This window comes from Balaenoptera physalus (assembly GCF_965194825.1).
Source record: "Balaenoptera physalus genome assembly, contig: SUPER_1_unloc_3, whole genome shotgun sequence".
Lineage (NCBI taxonomy): Eukaryota > Metazoa > Chordata > Mammalia > Artiodactyla > Balaenopteridae > Balaenoptera > Balaenoptera physalus.
Genome location: NW_028126596.1, coordinates 824,371 through 848,305, shown reverse-complemented (window position 1 = coordinate 848,305; position 23,935 = coordinate 824,371).

Genomic DNA, 23,935 nt, shown 5'->3' with positions numbered 1-23,935 from the left:
GCACCCACTGCTGACAGAGGGCAGAGGAGTTTGATTCACTAATCTTCCTTACGTGCACTTCTTCCTAATGGGGTATTCCATGTAAAACTTATAAGAAGCGGGAATGCATCATGGAACACACCAATCTCTACTACAGATTCTGAAGCAGCAAAAAAACAAAACAAAACATGATGAATCCATCCAAAGGGTTCTGGCCACATTGTTACAATAGCTTCCCTCGCACTGTGAACCCTTTTCAAACCCTATCACTTGAACCTATTTTTATTTTTTTCAACAAAAATAATGTTAATCTGCAGTCAGACACTCCAGTAATATTACACTATCCCTTGTGCAAGTATGTAGGGATTTGAGGAGCTATGGGAGTCCATCATGAGAAGTTGCCTAGAGTAATTAGGACATTTCATTTAATGTTGGCTCTTCTCCCTAAGATGTCTGCTGTCCTCTTCTTTTTGTAGCTACTAGCATTGAGAAAGTGACCAAGATAAGGCCCTTCTCTTTTACTGCCCATGAACGCAGCTGTGATTAACCCCACAGAACTTGGTGCTTCCAGAATCCCCTGAACCTACTGACCCTCCATGAATGGCATGACATAGATAAGAATGGTGACGTGTATCCTTGTATAGAGTATGCTATAAAATTTTCGACTCTTCCCTTCCTCATAATTCCAAAGAATAGATTTCTTTGGATTTCTGCTTAATGCTGCTGGAGTTGGTACATAAGTTGAGGGAGGTATCAGGGCACACCAAAAGAGAGGGTAACTGCACAGAAAACACAAGCAGGTACATTTCTGTGTAGTTTCAAGCAGCTTATTTGCTATATCAACCATGGTGACATGTTGACCCTTCCTCTTTCTACTAGTAGTACAACAAACATAAAGGATATTTAGGCTGCTTGTTTTATCCCCACCTCTCACAATTGATCTGCATTAACATATAGGACAATGAAGGGCCCTTTCTACCATCTTAACCAATATTTGAGAACTAGAAAATGTCCAGATTTTTCTGGGGATTATTTTCATATTCCCCAATCAGGCCTATGAAGGAATCTTACCTATTGTGTTTAATGAAGTCATATCTCTGACAACATTCCATCATCAACAAAACTGGAAAGAAATTTGAAGGGTCTTCGATTTTACCATATTTGAAATAACAATATTTTAGCCTGACACGTTTTTGGATTTTAGAAAAAAATATTTTAAATGAGACAAAAAATCATTTTTATGGCACAAAAAGACAGCAATAGTTTTATATTTTTATCTGTTCCACTTGCACACAAGTGTCTCATGGGGTTATGTAAAGCACTCCTGTTGGGTGCTGTGCATGGTGCAAGTATGGATTAAAGCTTAGGAATCTTAAGCTTCAGTCACCTGAAACATTTAAATTAGGATGCAAGCAATCCTGTCCAACATTTGAACAGAGCAAGACACTCTCTTTATTTTATTTGTCAGGTAATTAATCTGTCTTTTCCCCAAGGAGAGAAACAACTGGCATCTTCCATCAATGTGTTGTACAAAAATCTTTGAACAGAGAGTGCAAGCAGAGGGTGATACAAGATGTGAAAAAAAAATGAGAGACCCTTGTGGCATTTTCTCCTAACTTATTGCAATCTCCCATTTAAAATGTGGGAATAATCAATCTTCTGAGGAAAAAGGCCCAAGGAAGGTTTTTGCTTCTGTGGAATAATGGGATTGCTAAAGATTTCAGGAGGCAAGACGAATTAGTGAGAATGACCATGAGAAATCAGAGAAAAGTCAGATCCATGGATGAAGTGATGTTTACCACTGTGAATCAATGAGAAGTAGGAGCAAATGAAAAGAAAACTGAATACAACATTTTCTGAATAAATGTAACATTTCAGCTGTCATAGAAAAATTAATACTCACTATGATACAACATATTTAGTTTAGAAAGTTAACTTAATTTTAAAGCTTAATAATTAGATTTATTAAAGAAACGAAAACATATTTGTGGTTTAGAATAAATAATGTGTTCTGCTACAGATAAGAAGACTACATAAATAAATAGAAATAAGACTAAATAAATAAATAAAGAAGAAAATAACAAATTAGATGTTATTAACATTAAAAACTGACACTCATCTAAAGAAAGAGAAGGAGAGACACAAAGAGAGAAGAACTCATATCAAGCATATATTAAAAACTCTTAAATAAAAAGTCTTCAGATGTTATAAAAAAGAAGTCTTCAATAAGAAGATAATGGAATAGCAAAATGGGGAAAATATACCAAAAGATATTTCAAAAAAGAGAGTACAGAATGTTAAGTAAACATATCAAAAGATGCTTGGCTTCTTAGTAGTCAATTAAATGCAAAAACGTGATACCTGGAATTATCACTCACCAACCAGAAAGTTCAAATGAAAATGACAAGTATTATCAAGTTTGACAAGAATGTGTATAATCCTTGAATCTCATTCATTGCTGCTGAAGATGAAAAATCATACAAATGTTTTGAAAATATTTAGAAATATCTAAAAAGATAAACACAAGAAAGCTATGACTCGAAAATTTTACTACTACATGTATACTGAACAATAATTTATACACACACCGCCAAAGCTCAAGTTCTAGAATTTATATACCAGTGCTGTTCTCAATAGACACAAACTGAAAATCACTCATATTGTAATACACATTGGAATAAATTAATTAATAGTTAAATATTTACACTATGGAATCCTATGCATCAGTGGCAATGCATGATCACAACAACAGGCAACCATATAGGCATATTCACAAACAACATAAAATAAAAAAGCCCAATCCAAAAGTGATTTTACTGTGCCATAACATTTATATAAAATACAAAATACAGGTAAAGTTATCTTTTTGTTAGATACCAGAACAATATTAAACCTTAAGGGGAGTCACTAGAATGGGACCAGGGGACCTCTGAGTATCTGGCAATTTTCTGTGTATTTATCTAGAAGCTATGTAGAGAGTGTATTCAGATGCTGAATTTTCTGAAATTTGTCATTTCCTTACAAACCATGCATGTTTTTAGTTGTTTTTTATACATAACAAAAAGTAAAAAAGATAGACTAGGGAAGGTAATTATATTAGCACTTTAATATCCATGCTTTTCAAGGTGGAAGTGAAAGGTATTAAATACTTGACATTGTGATTACTCCTTAAATGTAAGGTGAAACTTTGAGGTTAATAAATAAGACATACTTCTTCATATATAATCCTCAAAGAGGAGGGGTAGAAAGGAGTATTATTTTTTTTCTTTAATAAAGAATCGTTAAGATAGAAAATAATGAAAACAGACTAGGTTTAAAAAAGAGCACACTGTACTTCCCTGGTGGCACAGTGGGTAAGAATTTGCCTGCCAATGCAGGGAACAGTGGTTCAATCCCTGGTCTGGGAAGATCCCACATGCCACAGAGCAACTAAGCCTGTGTGCCGCAACTACTGAGCCTGTGCTCTAGAGCCTGCAAGCAACAACTATTGAGCCTGCATGACACAACTACTGGAGCCCATGCACCTAGAGCCCATACTCCACAACAAGAGAAACCACCACAAGGAGAAACCCACGCACCACAACGATGAGTAACCCCTGCTTGACACAACTAGAGAAACCCTGTGCAGCAACGAAGACCCAACGCAACCAAAAATAAATAAAATTAAATCTTTTGACTTCTGAGATGACTCACTCACGTGGCTGTAGGTAAGAGGCCTCAGTTCCTTTCCACATGGATCTCTCCTTAGGGCTGCTTGAGTGTCCTCATGACATGGCAGCTGGCTTACCCCAGGATGAGTGATCTAGCAGAAACCAAAGCAGAAGCTGCAATGTCTTTTATAACTTTGGAAGCTGCACTTTGTCATTTCTGCAATTTCTTATTAGTTAAACAGTCAACCCTTTTCAAGTGCGAGGAGCCACACAGGTACATGAAGACTGGGAGATAATTAGGGGATAATTAGGGCCATCTTGGAGGTTGGCTACCAAAGTGGCTGACAAGCCGAAGTCTGAATTTTGTTTTCTTCACTTCTGGAGAGAAAATGGTCAGTGATTCTCATTGGTGGTCTTTGAGATGTACCAAAGTTACCTCTTGCTCTCACCCCCAGCCATGTGGCTGACAGGGTCTTGGTACTCCAGCCGGGTGTCAAGCCTGTGCCTCTGAGGCGGGAGAGCCGAATTCAGGATATTGGTCTACCAGAGACCTCCGGCACCTTGTAATATCAAACGGCAAAAGCTCTCCCAGAGGTACCCTTCTCAATGCTAAGACCCAGCTCCACTCAGAGACCAACAAGATCCAGTGCTGGACGTCCCATGCCAAACAACTAGCAAGACAGGAATGCAGGCCCACCCATTAGCAGAGAGGCTGCCTAAAATCATAATAAGGTCACAGACACCCCAAAACACACCACCGGATGCTGACCTGTCCACCAGAAAGACAAGATCCAGACACACCCACCAGAACACAGGCACCAGTCCCCTCCATCAGAAAGCCTAAACAACCCACTGAACCAATCTTAGCCACTGGGGGCAGACACCAAAAACAACGGGAACTATGAATCTGCAGCCTCTGAAAAGGAGACCCCAAACACAGTCCCCAAAGCCAAATGAGAAAACACAGAAACACACAGCAGATGATGGAGCAAGGTAAAAACCCATCAGATCAAACAAATGTGGAGGAAATAGGCAGTCTACCTGAAAAAGAATTCAGAGTAATGATAATAAAGATGATCCCAAATCTTGGAACTGGAATGGAGAATAGACAAGAAACGTTTAACAAGGACCTAGAAGAACTAAAGAGCAAACAAACAATGATGAACAACACAATAAATGGAATTAAAAATTCTCTAGAAGGAAACAATAGTAGAATAACTGAGGCAGAAGAATGAATAAATGACCTGGAAGATAAAATAGTGGAAATAACTACTGCTGAGCAGAAAAAAGAAAAAAGAATGAAAAGAATTGAGGACAATCTGAGACACCTCTGGGACAACATTAAACGCACCAACATTCGAATATAGGGGTCCAAGAAGTAGAAGAGAAAAAGAAAGACACTGAGAAAATATTTAAAGAGATCATAGTTGAAAACTTCCCTAATATGGGAAAGGAAATCATTAATCAAGTCCAGGAAGTGCAGAGAGTCCCATACAAGATAAACCCAAGGAGAAACATTCCAAAACATATATTAATCAAACTATCAAAAATTAAATACAAAGAAAAATTATTAAAAGCAGCAAGGGAAAAACAACAAATAACATACAAGGGAATCCCCATAAGGTTAACAGCTGATCTTTCAGCAGAAACTCTGCAAGCCAGAAGGGACTGGCAGGACACATTTAAAGTGATAAAAGGGGAAGAGCTACAACCAAGATTACTTGACCCACCAAGGATCTCGTTCAGATTCGACAGAGAAATTAAAACCTTTACAGACAAGCAAAAGCTAAGAGAATTCAGCACCACCAAACCTGCTTTACAACAAATGCTAAAGGAACTTCTCTAGGCAGGAAACACAAGAGAAGGAAAAGACCTACAATAAGAAACCCAAAACAATTAAGAAAATGGTAATAAAAACATACATATCAATAATTACCTTAAATGTAAATGAATTAAATGCTCCAACCAAAAGACATACACTGGCTGAATGGCTCCGAGAACACGACTGGTATATATGTGGTCTACAAGAGACCCACTTCAGACCTAGGGACACATACAGACGGAAAGTGAGGGGATGGAATAAGATATTCCATGCAAATGGAAATCAAAAGAAAGCTAGAGTAGCAATTCTCATATCAGACAAAAAAGACTTTAAAATAAAGACTATTACAGGAGATAAAGAAGGACACTACATAATGATCAAGGGATCAATCCAAGAAGAAGATATAACAATTGTACATATTTATGCACCCAACATAGGAGCACCTCAATACATAAGGCAAATGCTAACAGCCATAAAAGGGGACATTGACAGTAACACAATCATAGTAGGGGACTTTAGCACCCCTCTTTCACCAATGAACAGATCATCCAAAATGAAAATAAATAAGGAAACACAAGCTTTAAATGATGCATTAAACAAGATGGACTTAATTGATATTTATAGGACATTCCACCCAAAAACAACAGAATACACATTTTTCTCAAGTGCTCATGGAACATTCTCCAGGATAGATCATATCTTGGGTCACAAAGCAAGCCTTGGTAAATTTAAGAAAATTGAAATCGTATCAAGTATCTTTTCCGACCACAACGCTATCAGACTAGATATCAATTACAGGAAAAAATCTGTAAAAAAATACAAACACATGGACGTTAAACAATACGCTACTTAATAACCAAGACATCACTGAAGAAATCAAAGAGGAAATAAAAAAATACCTAGAAACAAATGACAATGGAAACATGAAGACCCAAAACCTATGGGATGCAGCAAAAGCAGTCCTAAGAGGGAAGTTTATAGCAATACAATCCTACCTCAAGAAACTAGAAACATCTTAAATAAACAAGTTAACCTTACACCTAAAGCAATTAGAGAAAGAAAGAAAAAAAAACCCCAAAGTCAGCAGAGGAAAGAAATCATAAAGATCAGATCAGAAATAAATGAAAAAGAAATGAAGGAAACAACAGCAAAGATCAAAAAAACTAAAAGCTGGTTCTTTGAGAAGATAAACAAAATTGATAAACTATTAGCCAGACTCATCAAGAAAAAAAGGGAGAAGACTCAAATCAATAGAATTACAAATGAAAAAGGAGAAGGAACAACTGACATGGCAGAAATACAAAGGATCATGAGAGATTACTGCAAGCAACTATATGCCAATAAAATGGACAACCTGGAAGAAATGGACAAATTCTTAGAAAAGCACAACCTTCCAAGACTGAACCAGGAAGAAATAGAAACTATAAACAAACCAATCCCAAGCACTGAAATTGAGACTGTGATTAAAAATCTTCCAACAAACAAAAGCCCAGGACCAGATGGCTTCACAGGCAAATTCTATCAAACATTTAGAGAAGAGTTAACACCTATCCTTCTCAAACTCTTCCAAAATATAGCAGAGGGAGGAACTCTCCCAAACTTATTCTATGAGACCACCATCTCCCTGTCACCAAAACCAGACAAAGATGTCACAAAGAAAGAAAACTACAGGCCAATATCACTGATGAACATAGCTGCAAAAATCCACGGCACAATACTAGCAAACAGAATCCAACAGCACCTTAAAAGGATCATACACCATGATCAAGTGGGGTTTATCCCAGGAATGCAAGGAGTCTTCAATACATGCAAATCAATGTGATACACCATATTAAAAAGCTGAAGGATAAAACCATATGGTCATCTCAATAGATGCAGAAAATGCTTTCGACAATATTAAACACCCATTTATGATAAAAACCCTCCAGAAAGTAGGCATAGAGGGAACTTTCCTGAACATAATAAAGGCCATATATGACAAACCCACAGCCAGCATCGTTCTCAATGGTGAAAAAGTGAAACCATTTCCACCAAGATCAGGAACAAGACAAGATTGCCCACTCTCACCACTATTATTCCACACACTTTTGGAATTTTTAGCTACAGCAATCAGAGAAGAAAAAGAAATAAAAGGAATCCAAATCGGAAAAGAAGAAGTTAAGCTCTCACTGTTTGCAGATGACATGATACTATATATAGAGAATCCTAAAGATGCTACCAGAAACCTACTAGAGTTAATCAATGAATCTGGTAAGGTTGCAGGATACAAAATTAATGTACAGATATCTCTTTCATTCCTATACATTAAAGATGAAAAATCTGAAAGAGAAATTCAGGAAACACTCCCATTTACCACTGCAACAAAAAGAATAAAATACCTAGGAATAAACCTACCTAAGGAGACAAAAGACGTTTACTCAACAAACTATAAGACACTGATGAAAGAAATCAAAGATGACACAAACAGATACAGAGATATACCATGTTCTTGGATTGGAAGAATCAACATTGTGAAAAGGACTCTACTGCCCAAAGCAATCTACAGATTCATTGCAATCCCTATCAAACTACCAATGGAATTTTTCAGAGAACTAGCACAAAAAAATTTCACAATTTGTATGGAAACACAAAAGACCCTGAACAGCCAAAGCAATCTTGAGAAGAAAAACAGAGCTGGAGGAATCAGGCTCCCTGACTTCAGACAATACTACAAAGCTACATTAGCCAAGACAGTATGGTACTGGCACAAAAACAGAAATATAGATCAATGGAACAGGAGTGAAAGCCCAGACATAAACCCATACACATATGGTCACCTTATTTTTGATAAAGGAGGCAAGAATATACAATGGAGAAATCACAGCCTCTTCAATAAGTGGTGCTGGGAAAACTGGACAGCTACAGGTAAAAGAATGAAATTAGAAGACTCCCTAACACCACACACAAAAATAAACTCAAAATGGATTAAAGACCTAAATGTAAGGCCAGACACTATAAAACTCTTAGAGGAAAACATAGGCAGAACACTCTATGACATCAATCACAGCAAGATCCTTTTTGACCCACCTCCTAGAGAAATGGAAATTTAAAAAAAAACATAAACAAATGAGACCTAAGGAGACTTAAAAGGTTTTGCACAGCAAAGGAAAATGTAAACAAGATGAAAAGGCAACCCTCAGAATGGGAGAAAATATTTGCCAATGAAGCAACTGACAGAGGATTAATCTCCAAACTTTACAAGCAGCCCATGCAACTCAATATCAAAAAAACAAACAACCCAATCCATAAATGGGCAGAAGACTTAAATAGACATTTCTCCAAAGAAGATATACAGATTGCCAACAAACACATGAAAGAATGCTCAACATCATTGATCATTAGAGAAATGCAAATCGAAATTACAATGAGATATCACCACACACAGGTAAGAATGGCCATCATCAAAAAAATCTACAAACAATAAATGCTGCAGAAGTGTGGAAAAAAGGGAACCCTCTTGCACCGTTGGTGGGAGTGTAAATTGATACAGCCACTATCGAGAACAGTATGGACGTTCTTTAAAAAACTAAAAATAGAACTACCATATGACACAGCAATCCCACTACTGGGCATATACCTGGAGAAAACCATAATTCAAAAAGAGTCATGTTCCACAATGTTCATTGCAGCTCTATTTGCAATAGCCAGGACATGGAAGCAACCTAAGTGTCCATCAACTGATGAATGGGTAAAAAAGATGTTGCACATCTTCAATATAAAATGGAATATTACTCAGCCATAAAAAGAAATGAAATTGAGTTATTTGTAGTGAGATGGATGGACCTAGGGTCTGTCATACAGAGTGAAGTAAGTCAGAAAGAGAAAAACAAATACTGTATGCTAACACATATATGTGGAATCAAAAAAAAAAGAAGAAAAAATGGTTGGGAAGAACCTAGGGACAGGACAGGAATAAAGACGCAGACATAGAGAATGGACTTGAGGACATGGGGAGGGGGAAGGGTAAGCTGGGACGAAGTGAGAGAGTGGCATGGACTTATATATACTACCAAATGTAAAATAGCTAGCTAGTAGGAAACAGCTGCATAGCACAGGGAGATCAGCTCAGTGCTTTGTGACCACTTAGAGGGGTGGGATAGGGAGGGTGGGAGGGAGATGCAACAGGGAGGAGATATGGGGATATTTGGATATGTATAGCTGATTCACTTTGCTATAAAGCAGAGACTAACACACCATTGTAAAGCAATTATAGTCCAATAAAGATGCTAAAAATAAATAAATAAATAAATAAATAATTTATGCCCCCCAAATTAAATCTTTTTAAAAAATAAATAAATAAAAAAGAGCACTCAGTGACATGGAACTCTAAACCGAAGTATTTTCAGTACTATAGTAAATGTAAATGGATTAATATCTCCTATTAAAGTGTAATTTTTTATATTATGTGCAACTAAATTTTCTTCACAATATACAGGTAAAATAAAAGAACTACATTAGAAAGGAGAAAACATTCCATGTTTTTAAAAATAATAAAACAATAAGCATATAATATGCATCTTAGATATAAGTAGTCTTTAAGTTCAGAACAATTTGTCATTATTGTAATTAGTATTATTATACCAATTTCTTAAAAACATTTCAATATTTTTTGTATTTGAAAAAATATTAATATTTTTTTCTTCACTCTTTTGTGGTCTAATACATGGTAAGTATTTAGGTGCTAACATAACTTAAAAATATATTTTGTTTTTTTACAGCTGAACAAAACTGAATCAAGAGGAAATAGATAACTTGAACATACTGATCACTAAAAGCAAAACAGAGGGCTTCCCTGGTGGCGCAGTGGTTAAGAATCTGCCTGCCAATGCAGGGGACATGGGTTCGAGCTCTGGTCTGGGAAGATCCCACATGTCGCGGAGCAACTGGGTCCGTGAGCCACAACTACTGAGCCTGCGCGTCTGGAGCCCGTGCTCCGCAACAAGAGAGGTCACGATAGTGAGAGGCCCACGCACCGCGATGAAGAGTGGCCCCCGCTCGCTGCAACTAGAGAAGGCCCTCGCACAGAAACGAAGATCCAACACAGCCAAAAATAAATAAATAAATAAATAAATAAAATTAAAAAAAATAGAATCTGTAATTTTAAAAAACTCCCTACCAACAGAAGTCCAGGATCAGATGGTTTCACAGGCAAATTCTACCAAATATACAAAGCAGAACTTACACTGATTCTTCTCAAACTCTTTGAAAAGACTAAAGAGTAAAGAATACTTCCAAAGACATTCTATGAAGCCACTATCACGCTGATATCAAAAACAGATGGGGGGGGGCGACTTCCCTGGTGGTACAGTGGTTAAGAATCAGTCTGCCAATGCAGGGGACATAGGTTCGAGACCTGGTCTGGAAAGATCCCACATGCCACGGAGCAACTAAGCCTGTGTGCCACAACTACTGAGCCTGCGCTCTACAGCCCATGAGCCACAACTACTGAGCCTGATAGCCACAACTGCTGAAACCTGTGCACCTAGAGCACATGATCTGCAACAAAAGAAGCCACTGCAATGAACAGCCTGCACACCACAGTGAAGAGTAGCCCCCGCTCGCCGCAACTAGAGAGAGCCCGAGCACAGCAACGAACGCCCAATGCATCCAAAAATAAATAGATAAAGAAATTTACTTAAAAAAAACAAAATAAAACAGATGGGGACCTCTCTGGTGGTCCAGCAGTTAAGACTTTGCCTTCCAGTGCAGGGGGTGCAGGTTCGATCCCTGGTTTTGGAGCTAAGATCCCACATGCCTCACAAACAAGGAACCAAAACATAAAACAGAAGCAATATTGGAACAAATTCAATAAAGACTTTAACAAAAAACACAGAGGAAGACACTACCAAAAAAGAAAACTGCAGGCCAATATCTTTGATAAATATAGATGCAAAAATTCTCAACTGAATATTAGAAAACCGAAACTGACATCACAGAAGAGGATCATACACCATGACCAAATTTGATTCATCCCAGTGTCACAAAGTTGTTTCAACATATGCAAGTCAATCGACATGATACACCCCGTCAACAAAGGAAAAACACAAAACAAACGATCATCTCAATAGATGGCGAAAAAACATTTGAAAAACTTCAACATCCATTCATGATAAAAACACTTACCAAAGTGGGTATAGAGGAAACATATCTCAACATAATAAAAGCTATTTATGACAAACCCACAGCCAATATAATACTCAATGTTCATAAGCTGAAAGCCTTCCCACTAAAATCTGGAACAAGACAAAGATGCCCACTCTCACCTCTTCTCTTCAACATAGTACTGGAAGTCCTAGCCACAGCAATCAGACAAGAAAAAGAAATAAAATCCAACCAAATTGGAAGGGAAGAGGTAAAGTTGTCATTATATGTGATGACATGATAATATATATAAAGGAAACCCTAAAAATTCCACACAAACACTACTAGAACTGATAAACAAATTCAGCAAAGTAACAGGATACAAGATTAACATACATAAATTGGTTGCATTTCTTGGTTTTTCTTTCTTTTTTTTAAAATTTATTTTGGCTGCATTGGGTCTTCATTGCTGTGCACGGGCTTTCTCTAGTTGTGGCCAGTGGGGACTAGTCTTTCGTGTGGTGCACAGGCTTCTTATTGCAGTGGCTTCTCTTGTTGTGGAGCATGGGCTCTAGGCACGCAGGCTTAAGTAGTTGTGGCACACGGGCTCAGTAGTTGTGGCTCTCTGGCTCTAGAGTGCAGGCTAAGTAGTTGTGGCACACAGGTTTAGTTGCTCCACGGCATGTGAGATCTTCCTGCATCAGGGCTCAAACCCATGTCCCCTGTATTGGCAGGCAGATTCTCAACCACAGAGCCACCAGGGAAGTCCCTGGTTGCATTTCTTTATACTAACAATGAAATATCAGAAAGGAACTGTAAACAAGCAATCCTTTTTTAAATGGCATCAAAAAAATAAATTCTTAGGAATAAACCTCACCAAGGAGGTGAAAGACTTATATGCTGAGAACTACAAAACGTTAGTAAAGGAAACTGAAGATGATTCAAAGAAATGGAAAGACATCCCACGCTCTTGGATGGGAAGAATTAATACTGTTAAAATGGCTATACTACCCAAAGCAATCTACAGATTTAATGTGATCCCTATCAAATTACCCATGACATTTTCCCCAGAACTAGAACAAATAATCTTAAAATGTATCTGGAACCATAAAAAGTCAGAACTGTCAACACAATCCCCAGGAAAAAGAACAAAGCAGGAGGCATAACCCTCCTAAACTTCAGACAATACTACAGAGTTACAGTAATCAAAGCCGCATGGTATTGGCACAGAAAGAGACACATGGATCAATGGAATGGAATAGAGAGCTAAGAAATAAACCCACACACCTATGGTCAATTAACATTTGACAAAGGAGGCAAGAATATACAATGGGGAAAAGAGAGTCTCTTCAGCAAGTGGTGTTTTGAAAGTTGGAGAGCCGTATGCAAATCAGTGAAGTCAGAACATACCCTCACACCATACACAAAAATAAACTCAAAACGGCTTATATGCTTAAATATAAGATAGGACACCTTATAACTCCTAGAAGAGAACATAAGCAAAACATTCTCTGACATAAGTCATACCAAAGTTTTCCTAGGTAGTTCTCCTTAGGCAGTACGAATACGGTAAGTCACCTACATACGAACCTTCAAGTTGCAAACTTTCAAAGATGCAAACGTCCATTTGCATGTCAAATCATGTAAGTTAGTTCACGTGTCTGGCATACATTGTCACGTGCGTGCTTCCTCTATATGTGGTTGTGCTTTTGTGTACTTTACAGTACTGTATAGAGTACAGTAGTACAGTATCTTTATTTCAAGCCCAAGATGTCTGGAAGCAAGCGTAAAAGCAGAGGTGATGTAGCTGGTACTGTTAAGAAGCGCCAAGCGATAATGATGGAAACAAAAGTGAAAGTAATTGAGAGAGTGGAGCGAGGCAAAAAGATGTTAGACATTGCTCATTCTTATAACATGAATCATTCAATCATTGTCAGGAATCTAAAGAACAGGGACAAGATCATGGAACATGTGAAGTCTGCTGTGCCGATGATGTTGACAAAATATCGAAGAAGCATGGAAAAGTGATGGAGGAGATGGAGAAACTTCTCAGTGTGCGGATGCAGGATCAACATCAGCGCTGAGTCCTGCTCAACTTAACACTGATTCAAGAGAAAGCTAAAAGCCTTTATGAAGACTTGAAGAAGAAACACGGCAAAGAATCAGAGGGCACATCTTTTAATGCCAACCATGGCTGGTTTCATCGGTTCAAGGCTAGAGCCAACCTTCACAATGTAAAAGTAAGTGGAGAGGCAGCAAGTGCAGATAGGGTAGCTGTCCAGGAACATCCAGAAACACTTTGAGAAATTATTGATGATGGTGTGTATTTACCCAACCAGGTTTTTAACGTGGATGAGACACAACTGTACTGGAAGAGGATGCCAGACCGACGTTACATCAGTAAGGAGGAAAAGTTGATGCCGGGCTGTAAAGCAGCAAAGGACAGGCTAACTGTTGTTTGGTGGCAATGCTTCCAGTGAATTGAAGCTGAAACCTCTCTCAGTTTATCATTCAGAGAACCCAAGAACCCTTCCTGTTGTGTGGAAGCGTAACCCCAAATCCTGGATTACACAGGCCACATTCCAGGACTGGTTTTGCCACCACTTTATCCCAGATGTAGAGAAATATTACTTGGAGAAGGACGTTCCAGCAAAACATTCTGTTGCTGCTTGACTATGCTCTGGGCCACCCCCCATTCATGGATGACTTTCATCCCAACGTCAAAGTACTGCATCTGTCACCGAATACTACGTTGCTCATCCAACCTATGGACCAGGGAGTTATAACGACTTTCAAGAAATATTATTTATGTCACACTTTTTGTCAGGCAGTAAAGGTAAGTAACAAATCAGGAACAACCTAGGGACAACTTTGGAAAGACTATAACATCTACAAGACCATAAAAAACATTGACTTTGCATGGTGTGAGGGTATGGCGGTCACCATGAATAGGGTTTAGAAGAACTTCTGCCCACAGTTTGTTCATGATTTTTGTGGATTTGAGAAGGTAGATCAGAAGTCCAAAGAGGTCTTCAGCAACGCAGTGAACCTCAGTGAGAAGCTGGAGCTAGATCTGCAAGAGGATGATTCCATTGAACTCCTTGCTGTGCAACATGAGGAGCTTACTGATGGAATTGGAGGCCCAGAGAAAGGATGAAGAGGGACAGGAGAAAGAAGAAGTAACTGAAGAACTGAAGAGATTCACGACACAGAAAATGGCAAGGGAATCTTCGTTATTTGAGGAAACACTGTTAGTTTTTGAGGCACAGGACCCGAACCTAGAATGGGACCCAAAGGTGGCAGCAGCCATTCAGAATGCAATCCAGTGCTACCTTGTCATCTATGATGAGAAAAAAAGAGCTACTACCCAGACATCAATGGATCATTCTTTCAAGAGGGTAGATAGAATTAAATCCAACAAGGAACCAGAACATTTGCCATCAACGTCAGGTATGAGTGAATTTGAAGCTTGCCCTCTGTCTCCTACTACTGATAATCCTTCACCTCTACCATCTCCCACCTCCTCTCCCTCTTGAATCAGTAACTCTTCTCGCCTATTCCCTCGATGCCAGCCCGAGTATGCCAGCTGTTGTACTGTATTACTGTAATTTTCAAGTTACTGTACTGTAAGATTAAAAATGTTTTCTTTGTTTTTGTGCTTGTTTTTAATGTATTGTTTGCATGAAAAGTATTATAAACCTATTACGGTACCATACCATATAGCCGACTGTGTAAGTTGTGTACCTAGGCGAACTTTGTTGGACTTACAAACAAATTGGACTTACAAACGCACTCTTGGAAGGGAACTTGTTCATATGTAGGGGACTTACTGTAAAAGCAAAAAAGAAACAGGAACTAATCAAACTTATAAGCTTTTGCACAGCAAAGGAAACCATAATCAAAATGAAAATACAATCTATGGACTGGGAGAAAATATTAGCAAATGATGAGACTGACAAGGGCTTAATTTCCAAACTATACAAACAGCTGATACAACTCAATAACAAAATAACAAATAACTCAATGGAAAAGTGGGTAGAAGATCTAAATAAACATTTCTCCAAAGAAGACATACAGATAGCCAATAGGCACATGAAAAGATGCTCATCATCACTAATTATTAGAGAAACGCAAATCCAAATTACAATGAGGTATCACTTCACACTGATCAGAATGGCCATCATTAAAAAAAATCTACAATTAACAAATGCTGGAGGGGATATGGAGAAGAGGGAACGCTTCTACACTGTCAGTGGCCATGTAAGTTGGTGCAGCCACTGTGGAAAACAGTATGGATGTTCCTCAAAAAAACTATAAAGAGAGTTGCCATATGATCTAGCAATCCCACTTGTGGACAAATATCTAGACAAAACTATAATTCAAAAAGATACATGAAACCCTATGTTCATAGCAGCACTATTTATAATAGCCAAGACATGGAAACCACCTAAATGTTCATTGAAAAATGAATGTATAAAGAAGGTGTGATATAAGTATACAATAGATATTACTCAGACATAAAAAAGAATGAAATAATGCCATTTGAAGCAACATGGATGGACCTAGAGATAATGATACTAAGTGAAGTAAGTCAGAGAGAGAAAGACAAATACCATATAATATCACTTATATGTGGAATCGAAAATAGGACACAAATGAACATGTCAGCGAAACAGAAACAAACACACAGATATAGAAAACACAGTTGTGGTTGCCAAGGAGAGAGTGAAGGAAAGATTGGGAGCTTTGGAATAGCAGAAGCAAACTATTCTACATAGGATGGACAACCCACAAAGACCTACTGTTTAGCACAGGAAACTATATTCAATATCCTGTGATAAAACATAATGGAAAAGAATATATATACATATATAGATATACATATATATAGATATAGATATATATCTATATATCTATATATATATAAAACTGAATCACTTTGCTGCACAGCAGAAATTAATACAACAATGTATAAATGCTGCAGAGGGTGTGGAGAAAAGGGAACCCTCCTGAACTGTTGGTGGGAATGTAAACTGATACAGCCACTATGGAGAACAGTATGGAGATTCCTTAAAAGCTAAAAATACAACTACCATATGACACAGCAATCCCACTACTGGACATATACCTGGAGAAAACCATAATTCAAAAAGATACATGTACCACAATGTTCACTGTAGCACTATTTACAATAGCCAGGACATAGAAGCAACCTAAATGTCCATCGACAGATGAATATATAAAGAAGATGTGGCACATCTATACAATGGAGTATTACTCAGCCATAAAAAGGAACAAAATTGAGTTATTTGTAGTGCGGTGGTTGGACCTAGAGTCTGTCATACAGAGTGAAGTAAGTCAGAAAGAGAAAAACAAATACCGTATGCTAACACATATATATGGAATCTAGAAAAATGGTACTGACGAACCTAGTGACAGGGCAGGAATAAAGACACAGACGTAGAGAACGGACTTAAGGACACAGGGGGGAAGGGGAGACAGGGACGTAGTGAGAGAGTAGCACTGACATATATACACTACCAAATGTAAAATAGCTAGTGGTAAGCTGCCTCATAGCACAGGGAGATCAGCTCGGTGCTTTATGTCCCCCAGAGGGGTGGGGTAGGGAGTGTGAGAGGGAGGCTCAAGAGGGAGGGATGTGGGGAATATATGTATACATATAGATGATTCACTTTGTTGTAAAGCAGAAATTAATACAGTATTATAAAGCAATTATACTCCAATAAACATGTATTTTAAAAACCCACAACATTGTAAATCAACTACACTTGAAAATATTTCTTAACTGCAAAAATTTTCTGAATGTAAGTTTTATTGTGTGTGTGTGTACCACAGGTTCAATATATGTGAATTATGTCAAATTGATTACATTGCTTTGCAAAATAAAGAATTTTTGATATTTTACATCAGCTTCATATTATAAATGCAGAAAAACTATATTATTTGTTTCTAACGTTCAGAAATAGCCATTTTGCTCATTTGGTATACTATAAACCAATAACTATTAAAAAGGGATTCGTGACCTCTTCCTTCCAAAGAAATATTTCTCCACTCACACAAGTTTAATAGAATGTTCCGCCATGAACTGACTTCCCACCTTAGAGACACGAGATTTGCATCCTGAAATCTCTTTCTTGCAAAAATGTCCAATTAGCATCCTAGCATTACAGAAAAGAAATGCTTTTTTTCCAGATCTCAAATTCCATACAACTTTAGTCAAGAAATCATGTATGCTTTTTTTCACACACACACACACTGTATTTTATTTTTACAAGAGATAAATCAACTGACACCAAGCATTGTAAATGGATGAGCACAACAAAAGCAACAATGATTGCAATTACCAAACACGAAACACACTCATACTGTGTCATAATATTGACATTCAGTCCAGTAATCCTCCACTGTAACAGCTCCTTTACTTTGCAGTGAAAGACATCATGTATTTTTAAATTATCAGCACTCACCTGAGGTCTTTAAAAATCAACAAAAACATAATTTTGTGTTCTCTTTCATTTATTCTGGTTCTAAGTGGTCATTTCTAAACGAAAGTATTTAAGTATGTTAACGTCATCTTATAACATCATATTTCCAATGACTACCATGTCTCCAAAGATGAAATATGAGGAACTCACAATTAGGCTCTACAAAGTTTTACTCTCTGAATCTGTATGACCCTTCTGCTGAACTCCACACTGTTCATTATTCTGTGAGAATATTCTTTTTCTTGTATGGCCATCTCACGTGCTCTTTCATTTCATGAAGTTTTTTCCTACAGTTTTATGCCTAGTTTACTTCTGAGAAAATGCATTATTTCAGAGTGATATTTATAGACACAAAGACTTCTCTATAATTCCCTCAGAGTTTCAAGAACTCCTTCTTTTTTTTTTTAATACCTAGATTTTGAAGCTCTCCACAAAGCATTACTAAACTTGCATTTACATAAGTATCTACATATTAATCACACATTAATGCATTTACAATTGTATTATGATTTATTGCTAATTTTGGAGCATAAATGTAGCTGTCTTATTTACCACCCTCTTGGAAATCACTTTAATATTTGCACTTAGGACTTGAAAGAGAATGGATAAATAAAAACCGGAAGAATATGCAAATACATTTTATATATTTCTCATAAAATTAGGTGATTATCTAACCTTTATCCAGAAAAAAAGAAGAGCCCAGATACTCGGCAGGCATGATACTCGAGAATGTGTGGTCTTCCAGCAGGAAAACATGCAGTAATCCATGTGGCAGAGTTTACCTGTGACCAGCTGGGATTAGTGACCTATGCATTCTTTACATGCAACATATCAGGAGTGGAAAAAGGGAATTTGTCAGTTGTGTCAATAAGTATAATGAAGATTTGTAGCAGGTCATGCTCATATATTCAACACAGGTAAAATCAAAAATTTGCTCAATTCTGGTAGATCTAAGTCTATATCTGTTACCTTGTCTTTAACGAGGAAATGTCAGAACTGACTTACAAAAAAAGTATTTTGTTTGTTTGTTTTAATTAGAGTCATGGTGAGTAAGACGTAGCTCAGAACAGCTAATGTGACTTAGTGATTCTCTCATCAGGAAATACAGTTTCTACTTCCCTGTTTATTCTCCACACCCTGTAGTAAGCAAAGTTTCAATGAAAGATAAATCTACAGGGCGAAAAGAAAAGAAAACTTACATGTGTGGATAAGATCATTTTGACAGGTTTTACCACGTATGTCAGTGTTTCTGGGGATGGACACAAGCCAGAGCTCCCTACTCTGACATTTTCACTGATGACATTCCCCATGATCCTCAATTTGAAAGTGGATAAAAATGTTTTCTATGTTTTCTTCTTTACGAAATTAAATAAGGAATGCTTTCTAGACATGATCCTCTAATGATTTTCAGTCAGTGGTCATCAACGGAGGAAAAGCACAGAATCTCATCCCCACAGAAGGGTGACATTCAGTCAGGTAAGAAAATTCTCCCCGAAATCAGAGCTTCATCTTTAACATGCAATCAAAGGCTTTCACAGGTTCTTCATCACTCTGCACTCAGCCCTACCATAAGGGATTGGCTCTGAGAATCTCACATCAGATGACTGACAAACATGTCATAGTACACTGATCTGGTACCAGATCCTGCCTCTCTTAATGATCTCCTGCAGGGACATTGGAATATTCTAGGATATTTCCTGGAGTCCTCTATTCTACACAGGTACACTTCCAAGTAGAAACAGAAGCTTGGGTTCTCACTGGGACCCCTGCTCTGTCCAACCAACCTCTCTAGAAATATGATGTTCTAATCTCTCCTGATTAGAACATTTCAAGGTCTCTCCCTGTGCTAATTTAGTAAAGAGAAAAGAGAAACAAGAAAGAGCAAACTATGCAGGGAGCAATATATAAGATTCCTTTACTTAATGTATTTACCTGATATACCCAAATATTGAGAAATATAGATTCATTTCATAATGGTCAAGAAAAGAGGAGGAGGAACCTCCATGCCAACAGTATATATAAAATGGAATCAATATTGCATAAGCTCCAGCTTAAGCTTAGCTACGAGGTACTAACTCTTCTCATAAAGAAGCAATAGTTCTCCATCATTTGAAGCACACTGAGGACTCAGACAGCTGGACACTGAGGGTGCAGTCTCCTCACTCGAATTCTGTACCTGCATCACAGAGCCATGAAATATTCCCAAAGAATTATTAAGGATGAGGGGGGGAGCCGAAATGAAAACGATGAACCCATAGTCTGTCCTACCATCTGTTCTGCTGGATATTACCACCATCTTGGCCCAATATGACCTTCCCACTTCTCTCTGGGCCTCCCTACTTTCCACCTCCATCCTCTCATTATATCTTACCTACACTTGGGAACGATTCTAGTTGTTCCACTTATCTTTATCAACAAGTAATCCAAATAGCAACTGTGTATATAACTCCTTAGAAACCTCAGGTCTGACTCAGTAATAATACATGACCTTCGAAGTCCACAGTTTTCCTAATTCCTTTTATTTTTTTTTCTAATTTCCATGTACTTACACTCTTAAGACCTCCACTGTTCTCAGGTTCGTCTTCCCTGCAAAATCTGTCAACCTAGACATAGACTTAAGTACCAACCTCTATTTATCTCCTAGGGAATCCAGTTTTTAAAAAAGCCTCAGCAAGCCTTATGGACTTTATTAAAGACTCTTTAAGATAACCCATGGGAGATAGCAGTGCACCCATAGATATCTATTTAATACACCCTCAGAGTAATTTTTTTTTAATAAAGATTCTTCTGGCCAATGAAGACTCTCAGTTCTTCTTCTTCAACATATGCAGGGTCTCACCCTTCTGATTACTCTCTGCTCTATCCCAGGTCCACTCCCTTTCCTGATATTACATTCTTTCCCAATTGTGTATGTTGGTAAAATCAAATAACATAAAATATAACATGTTAATTATTATAAAGTGCACCATTCAGTGATATTAAATACATTCATATTATTGGGCAATCAACATCACCATTTATCTTTCTAATACATTTCTACGTTTTAAAACTGTAACTCTGTATCCTTTAAACATAACTTTCCTTCTTGTTCCATAACAACCTGAAAAGAATCATTACCCTCCCAATTTCTATGGTTTTGACTACACTAAGTACCCCATATAATTGAAATAAGTAGTTGTATTGTTATGACTCACTAAAAGTCACAAAAATGGCATTTTTGGTAGCTCAATTTCCTCAAGATTCATCCATGTTGTAGCATATTCCTAGATCTTTTCCTTCTTAAGGCTGAATAATATTGTATTATATGGGTATACCACACTTTGCTTATCCAGGAACTAGTGGATGAACACTTAGGTTGCTTTCATATTTTAGCTACTCTGATTATTACTGCTCTAAACACTGGAGTACAAATATTTCTTTAAGACCCTGATTTCAATTCCTTTGGGTATACCTCATAGTAAAATTCTTGGATCATGTAGTAATTCTATTTTTCAATATCTGAAAAATTGCCATACTCTTTTGCAAAGCAGCTGTATCATACTACATTCCCACTGACATAGCACAATGGTTCCAACTCCCTCGCATCCTCACCAATACTTGTTTTCTGCTTGTGTATGTGTGTGTGTGCTTGTGTGTGTATGCATGCACACAAATATATAAACATGCATTTAGTGATATGGAGCATCTATTCAAGTGCTTAGTCATTTGTACATCTTTTTGAAGAACCATCTATTCAAGTCTTTTATCCATTTTTGAATCAGGGTGTTTGCTTTTTGTTGAGGTGTAGGAGTTCTCTGTATATTCTGAATAGACATCTCTTGTCAGATACATGGCTTTCAAATATTTTCTCCCATCTTGTGGGTTGCCATTTTATTCTGTTTACATTTCTTTGATACACATTTTTTAAAAATTATGTACTGCAAATTGTTAATTTTTTTGTCAGCTGTACCTTTGTTGTTCCTTCGTTTCATATTGAGGAAAACACTGCCAATCCAATGTCATGAAGCCCTTGTCCTGTGTCTTCTTCTAAGACTTTTTATTTTATTAGGTCTTATATTTAGTTTCTTGATACGTTTTCATTAATTTTTGCATATGATGTTAGGTAAGGGTCCATCTTCCTACTTTGCATGTCGATAACATGACTTCTCAGCACCATTTGTTGAAAATACTATCCTTTCTACTTTGAAAAGCCTTGGTAACTTGTCAAAAATCATTTGGCCATATATCAGGGTTTATTTCTAGGTGTTCTATTCTATTCTATTGGTCTTGAATAAGGGAGAAAATAGTATAACCTATCCAGGTTGATGAAGAACATAAAGAAAGACCAGGACTGAGAATTAGGAGGGCAATATAAAACAGCAGGGAGTAAAAGACAGTGTGAGAGAAGATCTTGTATTTGCGAGTTCATGGAAATAGGATCATGCTAAAACCACTAAACGCCTGACTTTGAACAATACGGTAAATGTGCTAGCAAGAAACGTAACACTTACCCATCTCTGGGAAATATAGTATGGGCATAAAGATAAACTACACACAAATATAGTAAACAGGGAAGGGTTTTCATGGTGTGAAAATATTGTGGGATTTGAAATACAATTTACTTCTGTTCTACCATTGTCTCTAAAATTTATCAAAGTGTGTATACAAGCAATTCCAATTCTGGTAATGTGCTTGACAGGTTTATATATGAACTTCAGCAGACCAGTAAATGTACATTCATAGTAGGACTGTTCCCTAAACCAAAAAACAAAACTCAAAAACTGGAAAGACTAGAGTTCACTTTGTCAACACACATAAAGATGCAATGATGGTTAACGGTCCGAAAACAGAAGGTGTGAGCATGGGTGTAAGAGGTTAATTGCCAGGCTGGGGTGGGGTGCAGAGTTTGAGGGTAACACAGGTCAAAAAGGCTTTTGTCCTATCCTTGATTTTTGAGGTATGGAAATTCACAGGTCACTACCTTCATTTCAAAATGAATGAATGCACTATTCAATTTCTTTAAACAGGCGAAGTAAACATGAGTGATAATAAATTTCAAACTGTCACTAATCAAATAAGATACTAAGAAAACTTAAATAATATGATTTAAGAGTGAAGTAGAGAGATTGTCCAACATGGTAGCATTCAAAGACCCGGAGCTTGATGCCTCTTATGGGCACACCAAAGTCACAACTGTTTACAGATCAGCAATTGATGAAACAGGCCGGGACCTACCGTAAAAGATGTTTTACAGCTAAAGATATAAGGAAGGCACCTCGACAAGACAGGAAAGAAGGGCAAAATCTCAATAGAGTCAAGACCCATACCACCAGGTGGGTGGCCCACAAATGTGAGAATAATTACAATTTCAGAGGTGCTCCCAGGTAGCAAGGGGTATGAAGCCAACATCAGGCTCCCAAGCCCAGGGATCCTGTTCTGGAAAGAAGAGTTCCTAGAAAGTTGGGCTTTGAAGACCAGTAGTGCTTATTTTCCAGAGAGCCAGAGGGTTGTGGGAAATAGAGATTCCACTCTTAAAAGATGCTCACAAAATCCCACATGATCCGAGAATCAGAACAGAAGCAGTCATTTGAAAGGATCCCGGGTCACACCTACCTCCTGATCTTGGAGAGTCTCCCAGAGAGGCAAGAGGCAACTACAGCACAGCCTCAGGGACAGAGACACTGGCAGCAGCCATTCGGGGGAGCTCCTTCTACCTCGTGGACACTGGTACCAGCAAGCATAACTTGAGAATCCTCCCTCTATCTTTTTAGCCTCAGGACCTAGCCCTACCCAGTTCCACCAGACTAGAGACACAAGTACTAGGATGCTGCAGGGCAAGCAACTAACTGAGCAGGGGCATAGCCCCACCCACCGGCAAA